The following is an 11,550-nucleotide window of genomic DNA, read 5'->3' on the forward strand; positions in this document are numbered from 1 at the left end:
TTTATCAGTTTTACTAGTCAGTTACTCTTAATCCATCCTCACATGTGTTTATTATCTTAAATTAGTAACCCAAAAAAATAAGGTATTGTGTAAAAACAAACAAAAAAATTTTTTGAGTGTGTTTGCTGGACTGGTTCATGTTAATGAACTCAGTAATCCAGATGATCTAAAGTTTAGAGCTGTATCTCCTCCATATCTACAGAAGTAAGTGTGGTTTGGGTGTCTAGGTTTTAATGTACTTTGGACTCCAGAGGAAGTGGAGGAAACCAAGGGTACACTGGGGAAAATAATACCCTGAAGCATTTATAGACTGCGGTTGGGTTTAGAGATATCGGTCCTGACTGGCTCAGTCTTTTGTTATCTTGATGGGTTGTTTCACCAAATAATCGATGAGTCCTTTCCTCTCCTTAAGTTCATAAGGTCCTTGCCAGTGGTCAAGTAATTTTGAATGGGAGGTGGGAACTAAGACCATGACACGATATCCTGGGTGTAATTCTCGGAGGGTCGTACCACGATCATAATAGTGGGCCTGTGCTGCTTGCACTTTTTCTAAGTGACATTTTAGAACAGGGCTAATTTTTCCAAATCGATCGCGTAACTGCGCGATATACTGCAATATATTGGTAGAGGGAAGGGCCTCTCCTTTCCATCATTCTTTCAAAATATCCAATAATCTCCGAGGTTGTCGTCCATATAATAATTCAAAAGGTGAAAACCCCGTAGAGGCTTGTGGGACTTCCCGATAGGCAAAGAGTACGAGGGGGAGGAGCTGATCCCAGTTCCTCCCGTCCTCACTGACCACTTTGCGAAGCATTTGCTTTAGAGTCTGAGGATGATACACAGTGATCTTTAAGTGCTTTATTTTAAGTAACTTGGCAACTTCCCTGAACGTCTCCGAGGTGAATGGCATCCCTTGATCCGTAAGGACTTCTTTAGGAATGCCGATACGCACTTTTATTATCCGACCAGTCCTGCCCGAGGATCACAGTGAAAGGTGGATTCTGGAGGAAAGCCATGGTGATTTTTTTCAGCAATCCTCCATAGCTAATGAAACATTGGCCTGTTTTATATTTACGCGTTTCCCCATGTACACAGGTAATACTGGTCGTTGTTTTTATCCACTGTTGCAGTAGTACATATCGGTGAGCAACAATGGAAATGTTACTACTGGTATCAAGGAGTGCGTCTACTTTATATCCATTAACTGTTACCACTCCTTTATGTGTTAGCGTTAGGGGGTTGACAAGTGCACATAAACCACCTCTCCCCGTCCACCTGCATCCCTCCTCATCCCCCGGCAATTTGTCCGCCCCAAGGCCCGGGAACTTTGGAACAGGCTCCGGTTTACAGTAATCCCTCACCTATCGCGGGGGTTACGTTCCAGAGCCCCCCGCGATAGGTGAAAATCCGCGAAGTAGCGACCTATATTTATTTTATTATTTATACATATTTTAAGGCTTTATAAACCCTTCCCACACTCTTATAAACCTTTCTCACTCTCTTGTTAACCTTTCCCACGCTCTTATAAACACTTCCTATGCTCTTAAACACTTTCTACATTCTTAAACACCTCAGACCAACACTGCACACTGCACGCAGCGATCAGACGTCAATGTGTCTGCACTCGCTTTGTGAAGGGGGGCAGCTGAACTCACGCTGAGCAGAAATGGACTTTGTGCTGCTTCTGCCAAAATGCCTGCTTGTCGCTCTGCGCGTTCGGAAGGAGGAGTGTGTGTGTGTGAGAGCTGAACGCACCTTCGCTCAAACCCCCCCTCCCCGGAAGCGCAGTACGCTCCTGCCACTTCGCATTGTCAAGGGGGTGGGGAGTTGAATAAACGCTAAGGAGAAGTGGACTTTGTGCTGGCTTTGTGCTGCTTGTCGCTCTGCGTGTCAATAATTTTAAGCCTGTACATCACCAATTTTCCTGTCTCACTGTCTTGTCTTGCGTGAAGTTAAAATGTTTTATAATAGTGAGATGTTACTCATATCCTTAGCCCGACATCCACATATCATATGTGTTAACAAAGTGTGTTTTATAAGTTTACATGTGTTTAACACTAGAATTACCAGAGCCTACGAAAAAACTCGTATATCCGGCCCACCTTAAATCGCTTCTTAAATCCGTTCACACCTCTCCCCCAGCATCCTTTGTCCTCTAAATGTGCTGATAAAAGACAAGCTGCCAGCAGCCGGCTATTCCATCCCCCCCACCGACTTAGAACGTGAGCGAAGTTTTCCCAGCTCACGCCTTGATTGATTATGTGGGAGTGAAGTGGAGTTTTACAGTCGAAATAAGAGATCATTATTCTAAAGTAATCTGTGTAAACACATTGTTAAAACAGAAACTTTTTCATATTTTAGTAATAAATGTTACAAAATGTAGTAGGCGTAAACTATAGAATATATAAAGCCCGAGTTCCAAAGATCAAATAAACACTTTCACAAAAGCTTCAAGAATGATTCAACAGCTTCTGTGGTGTAGCATGTTAAGATTTGCCTCTTAGCACAGAGTAGCTTTTCCTTGCCTCACAGACCTGAGTTCGATTCCCCGCTGGGAAAGAAGTGTTGCTTTTTTTTTCTTTTCTTTTAAACCTCAAACGGACATAAAATTTATACATTGGTATGCACTGTCAGTTACTGAGATCGTTATATTTTCATGTGGGATGCTCCTTTTCAAATATTTTTTTAACAATTGAGACTGCAATTAACAGGAACAACTGTCCTTATAACTTATTTTTAAGATCCATAACACACAGACAGACAGAGCACTGCGTAATAGAGAGACAGACAGGCAGAGAAGTCACTAGATATAGAAATAAACAGGGAAGCCACGTGTACTGAAAGAAAAAAAGAACAACATGTGCGTTGTCCCAGCTGCACTGAATAAGCACAGGCGCTCTAAACATCACCCCTCCCCCGATCTTACTTAGAGAGTCAGGGACAACGCACATGTTGTTCTTTTTTTCTTTCAGTACACGTGGCTTCCCTGTTTATTTCTATATCTAGTGACTTCTCTGCCTGTCTGTCTCTCTATTACGCAGTGCTCTGTCTGTCTGTGTGTTATGGATCTTAAAAATAAGTTATAAGGACAGTTGTTCCTGTTAATTGCAGTCTCAATTGTTAAAAAAAATATTTGAAAAGGAGCATCCCACATGAAAATATAACGATCTCAGTAACTGACAGTGCATACCAATGTATAAATTTTATGTCCGTTTGAGGTTTAAAAGAAAAGAAAAAAAAAGCAACAATTCATCCCCAGCGGGGAATCGAACTCAGGTCTGTGAGGCAAGGAAAAGCTGCTCTGCGCTAAGAGGCAAATCTTAACGTGCTACACCACAGAAGCCATTGAATCATTCTTGAAACTTTTGTGAAAGTGTTTATTTGATCTTTGGAACTCGGGCTTTATATATTTTATAGTTTATGTCTACTACATTTTGTAACATTTATTACTAAAATATGAAAAAGTTTCTGTTTTAACAATGTGTTTACACAGATTACTTTAGAATAATGATCTCTTATTTCGACTGTAAAACTCCACTTCACTCCCACATAATCAATCAAGGCGTGAGCTGGGAAAACTTCGCTCACGTTCTAAGTCGGTGGGGGGATGGAATAGCCGGCTGCTGGCAGCTTGTCTTTTATCAGCACATTTAGAGGACAAAGGATGCTGGCGGAGAGGTGTGAACGGATTTAAGGAGCGATTTAAGGTGGGCCGGATATACGAGTTTTTTCGTAGGCTCTGGTAATTCTAGTGTTAAAGCATGTGGGATGGGTATTTTAAGGTTTAAACTATAAAAATGTTTATTTATATGGTCTTTCTATATCGCGGATTTTCTCCTGTTGCTGATGGGTCTGGAACATAACTTCCGCGATAGGCGGGCAATCACTTGTATTTAAAAACCCGCAAAGTCGTGAATCCACGAAAAGTGAACCGCGAAGTAGCGAGGGATTACTGTATATGAAAGAGACCTACTTTGTGTGATGTAATCCCCACGGATTCCACTAGAGGACCGTTCTGCTCCCTCAGATTGTGAGGCTAATTTAGGATTTTCCAGGAGCCTTTATAAGCTCCTCCATGGTGTGGAATTCTCCCCAGGCCGACTGGGCAACATTTTTGGGGAGTCCTTTTAACAACAAAAAAACAGGCAACCTGCTGCACTATTTGAAATGCTGTCAGCTCAAATGGCCTTAGCCAATGGGAGTTTGTTCCCAGAGAGCTTCTGCCTGCTCCTGGGTTGATCGCTCTGGATCAAACTACCAGTGTTTTAAGATCCTTGCCTGCTGGCCTGGGAAAAGCACATATCTATCTGGGATCTTAACCCCAATGGGTGGCTCAGCTCTCTCCTCTGAGAGAACATAATGAGCCCCCTTCGTTTCCTCCATAGGAACCAGCGCACGTCTGTAAATCTCATCCATATTCTTCCTTTAAGAAAATACTAGCCCGGTTTTGTATTTAGGAAGTCTAGCCTGCACCAAGTCACTCCTGACCCCCGAACAAACTCCCCATCAGGACACTCGGCCCCAGTACTTTCTCACCTGATTAATTCTTTGGTTCCTTTCAGGAAGCACCATCCTGCCGACTACGCCACTGTAATAAGAATGAGTCTCCAGACATCATAAAGGTTTGGGGCAGCCACCCGTATATTATTTCCCAACTGCAGTTTTTGAAATATTTGAACAGAGATGTTCACAAGACTAGGTCCAAAACAGAACTGATTATTTGGAGGTAAGATGGTGGTTTTAAGGGCTGGGATAGGAAATGATGTCATCTATTCCAGAACTGGAAGTAAAGTCATCAAAGGTGCTGGAACCGGAAGTGCCACCATCAGAGGCGCCAGAGCCGAAAGTGACATCATCAGAGGTGCCGGAACCTGGTGAGATTTCCCGGGAATGGTCTGCAAGAAACTGAGAGAGACAGTCAGCACACTCTGCCACCCCCTGGTCTGGTATAGTATTACAGTTCCCCAGGCCCTTTAGCTGTCTCCTAAATGCACGTGTGTGACGTCACATATAAATCGGGTCTTGAAACCCAAAAAATCGATCATAAAATTAGATCTCGACGTACTGTATATGCCCGTTCAAAAATGCAACACTTTCACACACAGTTTATCTTTTGCTGCATGAAGATGTGATAACAGCAGATAAAACAATTTGTAAATCCTTACAAATACTAGAAAGCATATCATCTATATTATTTATACTTGTGAAGGGCAAGTTCACTTTAACTGAAATCAGTATTGCTACACTACCAACAGCACATTGCAATTAATATTGTAGGTGACAAAATACTGGACAAATATTATGGAAACATCTCTGATGTGTATAAAACCAATTACAGAACAGATATAGGTAAGTCTGACCATGACACAGTTTACTTACTACCAAAATACAAGTACAAAATGAAAAATGATCCCTTTTTGCTCTATCGTCTGGTATAGTGGTCTAACAAGTTAAAATTTGAAAAGCTTCATTAGGCTACGAGACATGCAGCCAACATTACTAAAGCCGACATGGATGACTTGATAGGTCTGTGCCAGGGGGCAATGATGAAGAAACTGGAAATCTCAGTTTATGACAGATACATGAAGTAATTACTTTCAGTAAATCATGGAGAGCAGCCAACCTAAAAACCCACACAAAAACAACTTATTTTTGAGCCCATAGGCTTTTTGTGTTGTTGGTTTTTTTTGATAGTTACAGTAAATATCTCACATATTCATAACATTGTAATCTGATGCCATGGTCATTTTTGATCCTGTTTGCTTGCTGGAGAAAACTAACCCGCCCTTAAGATTACTAAATCAAGGAGTCTTTGTAGATCTCAGTCATTCAGCAATTGGCAAAGAAAAACAATGAAAAAAATGTTTTTATTTGATTCTTTGTGTTAGAGCAATAATTGAGCTTGGACTGATTATTTGGAGATCACACTGAAAGGGAAAGTTTACTTTTGTGCTGAGAGTAAATAAAATTGGTACTTAGCAGCAGTTTATTATTGCAGCTGAATATTCACCTTAAAGCCAGAAATGCTCTTTTTTTCATTTTCCATCTCCTTTATTCTCCTGCATCCCTCACACAGCTAATCAAATATAGAAAGTAACACTGTTAAAGTAGATAGATAGATAGATAGATAGATAGATAGATAGATAGATAGATAGATAGATAGATAGATAGATAGATAGATAGATATATACTTTATTAATCCCAAGGGGAAATTCACATACTCCAGCAGCAGGATACGGATACAAAAAAAAACAATATTAAAGATTGATAATAATGCAGGTAAAACAGACAATAACTTTGTATAACGTTAACGTTTACCCCCCTCCCCCCCCCCCGGGTGGAACTGAAGAGTCGCATAGTGTGGGGGAGGAACGATCTCCTCAGTCTGTCAGTGGAGTCTGGAGATGATACTGTTCATTGGATGCAGTGGATTCTCCATGATTGACAGGAGCCTGCTCAGTGCCCGTCGCTCCGCCACAGATGTCAAACTGTCCAGCTCCATGCCTACAATAGAGCCTGCCTTCCTCACCAGTTTGTCCAGGCATGAGGCGTCCCTCTTCTTTATGCTGCCTCCCCAGCACACCACCACGTAGAAGAGGGCACTCGCCAAAACTGTCTGATAGAACATCTGCAGCATCTTATTGTAGATGTTGAAGGATGCCAGCCTTCTAAGGAAGTATAGTCAGCACTGCCCTCTCTTGCACAGAGCATCAGTATTGGCAGTCCAGTCCAATTTATCATCCAGCTGCACTCCCAGGTATTTAAAGGTCTGTACCATCTGCACACAGTCACCTCCGATAATCACGGGGTCCATGAGGGTCCTGGTCCTCCTAAAATCCACCACCAGCTCCTTGGTTTTGCTGGTGTTCAGTTGTAGGTGGTTTGAGTCGCACCATTTAACAAAGTCCTTGATTAGGTTCCTATACTTCTCTTCCTGCCCACTCCTGATGCAGCCCACGATAGCAGTGTCGTCAGTGAACTTTTGCATGTGGCAGGACTCCGAATTGTATTGGAAGTCCAATGTATATAGGCTGAACAGGACCAGAGAAAGTACAGTCCCCTGTGGCGCTCCTGTGTTGCTGTCCACAATGTCAAAGTAAACCTAGCTGCAACTTTTAAACACAAATAACATTCAAATATTAAACTTGCAAGTTTATAATCACTGCATAAATCATTAAAATTCTCTGGGGAGGTAAGCACTTCCACCCCAGGACAAGAGGGGCACTGTAGCGTAGGACAACACCCTGACAAAGCCCCACCCCTTCCAGTCCAGATGATAGAAAAGGTGGCAAACTATAATCTTGTCTTGAAAAATGGATGTGCTTAGTACGTTTTTAAGCTTTTCCTCCGTGCCCGATATCTTCCATTGTAAAGCACCTGAGCTGGCAAGATCTTTTTATAAAATTTATAGAAAGTGCTTAACTTTAGAACACAATTTTATGTGGCAAATGCATATGCAGTATGTTTGTGAAGAAATAATTTCGTCTTAAAAAAATACTAAACTTATCCTTTAACATTAGGGAAGTCGGAAAAATACTTGGTGGTTAAAGGTAAGCAGTGTATATTTTATGACGATAAATATGTTTTAAACACAAATAAACAGCCAATAACCCCATGAAACAACATGACAAGAAAACTAAAATAACTGAAGACAGTAGAAATATCAAAATGAGATACAAATAACACATAGCAGATTAAAAGAAAAATTCATTGAAGTAAAATCCAACGATGAAATAAATATTCTTTCCATCTAGCCATCTATTCATCAATTTTCAAACACATTTACATTAATTTCCGGACAAAGCCTGCCAGAGCTTTAAAATAAAAATTAAGTTTAAAGATATTTCCAAATATTGCTTTTTGTTGGCAGAAGGAAAAAAATGTAATCAATTAAGTTGGTAAGGCAGAAAAAGTTCATTTTATCCAAGTAATATTTAAAAAATGCGCAGGAGGAAAAGAAAATATAGAATAGAAATTCATAATAATTCTGCTTAACAAGGGTATATAGCCAACTGATTTCAACAGACTCATCCTAGCGGCAGCTCCAAAGGATACAAATACTTTGAAAAATATTGACTAGAGAACACTCAACTTGATTTTTTCACATATCTAGATTAATGTGCAATGTACTAAATGGAAGGTTATAAAACAATGCAAATTTATTCACTGGGATTCTAAATACATGAAGATGGTTTATTACCTCTCCTCTACTTCTGTTTACTGCTAATGCAGAAATAATGATGAGTGAAGCAGTGAGCTATTTTGATGACAGAATCCAAGTTGGAGAACAGTTATTAAAGGATGTCAGATTTTTAAACATCAGGCAAAGACAGCTGAGTCAGAAAACAGATTACAAAAAATACAGATCAGTTAACTAAGCAAAACTTTAAAAATGTATAGCATGAGAGTGAATGTCAAAAAGCTGTATAAATTTAAATAAAACTATTGGTTGACAAATCAAAGCACAATGTTTAAATACTATTTTAAATACAGTAAAATAAAGATGTCAAGATTATTTAAAAAGGCCATGACTGCCATGATTAAAGATGTTCTGAATTTAGTAAGCAAATAAGATATAGGCCTGTTTCATGCACAAACACAAATGCAGGGTTACCGGGGTTACCTACTTTCCAACTAGGGCAGTTAAAAGGTTATTAGTTCAGTCAAACTTAATGTAAAGTGCCTGAAACTTTATGGAATTAGAAATACTAGTTGTATTTACTCTTTAGAATTATATAGGAAATGACAGAGCAGGCTCTTTTTTCTTAGGATGTGGGGTAGTGAGATCTTCTAGAACTCTGATGGCCAAAGTAATCGTCTAGACTGTGGTGTGCTGGGCTGTGTAATATCTCTTCAAGAGAAGCCCACCAAATCAATAAACTGACTAAAATTGCAGGTTCAGTTATACGACACACTCTGGACCCCCTGGAGACAGTAGAAAGGAGAACGTTAAAACACAACTGAGTGCCATTATGAACAATGCTACACGATCTCTCTCTGACACACTAACACTGAGGACATGTCAGCCAATGAATCATTCAGGAGAAGTGTGTCATGAAACGCTACTGGGGTTCCTTTATAGCAACAGGAACACGTCTGTATAATGCCACACTGGTGCTGTGATAGCCAAGTCAGAAGTTTTCTTTCTTTTTAGTTTTCTTCCTTTTTAGTCATTCTGGTGTATGTTCAGACCATAGTGTGTTTGTATATCTATCTATCTATCTATCTATCTATCTATCTATCTATCTATCTATCTATCTATCTATCTATCTATCTATCTATCTATCTATCTATCTATCTATCTATTTAAAGGGCTTCTGCAAAAAGCCAAATTTTCCCCCTATGGACTATTAAATTTCTATTTATATCAATATAATATACTGTATTATGGAAATAAAGAATACAAGGAACAGAAAAGGGTTTGGGGTAGCCACCCTATATACTTGGCAACAAGTATTTTTAACAACAAGAAAAAAAAAGTACACAACAGAACTTTGTAATAGTCTTCAAAATGGCAAAATGACAAAAGTGATGTCAGAAAGTCTGGAACCAGAAGAAACATCCTTAGATTCAGGCCGAATACAAAGAAAGAAAGAAAGGATCAGTGCAGACTGCTCCCTGCGCTGGTCTGACATGTAATTACAACAACTCAAACCCTTTAGTTGCCTCCCAGGTGCATGTGTGTGACAATATACAATATATCATTATCTATATCTATATCTAGGTATTATAATGTCTGGAAAATGCATTTATACTTTTACTCTTCAGCCAGCACAGTATCAGTACCTTGCAGGAACAAACAAATGTAAAATGGCATTTTGGTAACAGTATAACTTAAACGCTTTGATTAAAAGTGGACTTGCCTGAGGCTGCATTTCATGGGTTCTGTAAGTCAGCAACATCTCTGGCTTGCACTTCAGCAATGTTATGCATGTACAGTAGCTTGTGAAAAAGACAGCTTGATAACAAAAGCAGGGAAGCATCACTTCTCTGTATATGTTAAGAGAAGAAATACTTCAGCAAATCTCAAAGCACTTTGAGGCAGTGAGGCACAGAAAAGAGGGTGGCAAAGAAGCATTGCACACTGCTTTTTTATGAAAACATCCTTAGAAATCAATAGATAGTTTTATCTCTAAAGCAAGATTGCGTTTTACACAGTAAGGATAATTGCTATTTTTTTTAATAAGCAATATGTGACAAAATGTGACCAGTCAATATCTTTTCTTTTTTTTAACCTTATGCAGTACTAGTTTCTTTAGATTTGTTGGGTTTTTCTTTCATTTCTGTTGTGTTTTGGCTATTACCTGTTTTTTCCTTTAGTCATTAAATCAGTTACTTTTCTGCCATTGTCTTACCCAGATACTGAATCATGTCATCTGAAGACATTTTCTGAAGACACCAAAATAGATAACACACAACTTTATTAGATTAAATAGATTATTTGTTCCAAAGGGGAAAGTTGGCTTTTTTTTAACTCTTTAAATACATAAATAGATAGATATATAAATGTATAAACACACACACTTTTGTCTGAACACACACCAGAATGACTGAAAAGAAAGAAAAGTTCAGTCTTGGGAGTCACAGTCAGTGAGGCATTATGTAGACACATTGCTATTAGTATAAAGGAGCCTTCTTCAAGGAGTGTCTTGACACATTTCAGCTGAATAATATGTTGGCTGAAAGTCCTCAGTTTTAGTGAGTCCGAGAGAGGATGTGCAGCATTGTTCATAATGGCAGTCTGTTTTGTTTTATTTCCACTCCTTTGCTACTACCTCTCATGGGTCCACAGTGCTTCCCATAACACAGCCAGCCCTTTTAATTAACTTGTTAGCTTAGGCATCTCTTGAAGTGATGTTACCAGCCCAGCACATCATAGCGTAGAAGATCGCTCTGGCCTTCACAGAGATGTGGAAGATGTCAAGGACGACACTTCCCACGTTACAGGAACACTGTCTCCTAAGAAAGAAGAGCCTGCTCTGCCCTTTTTTATATAGTTCCTCTTTGTTACGAGACCAATCCACCATGTCAGTGATGTGGACCCACAAGTACTTGTAGCAGTGCACTCCCTCTACATCCACTCCATGAATAATGACTGGACATAGATGCCCATTGGTGTGGGGGTCTAAAACCAGTTCCTTGTTTTTGCTGATGCTAAGGTGCAGACAATACTTTTTGCACCAAAAAACTCCACCTAACTTCTATATTCTGTCTCATCCCCCTTACCGAAACATCCCATAAGTACATAAATAGTTGGATGTATCAGTGATAGGCAGAAGAGTGAATAACGGACACAAGTAAAGGACTTTGTTGAATGGTGCAAATTGAACCACTTGCAACTCAACATCAATAAGGCAAAGGAGATAATTGTAAACTTCAGGAGGGTCAAGCCCCCTCTGCCCCCAGTTCTCACTGATGGTGAAGATGTGGAGATAGTAAGACCTTGGGATGCATCTGAACGACTAGCTTGATGTTGAGTATCAAGAAAAAGGCTGTTTACACAAAAGGTCAGAGTCTCCTCTATTTCCTGAGGAAATTGAGGTCATTTGG

Source organism: Erpetoichthys calabaricus, chromosome 4, assembly GCF_900747795.2.
Source record: "Erpetoichthys calabaricus chromosome 4, fErpCal1.3, whole genome shotgun sequence".
Lineage (NCBI taxonomy): Eukaryota > Metazoa > Chordata > Cladistia > Polypteriformes > Polypteridae > Erpetoichthys > Erpetoichthys calabaricus.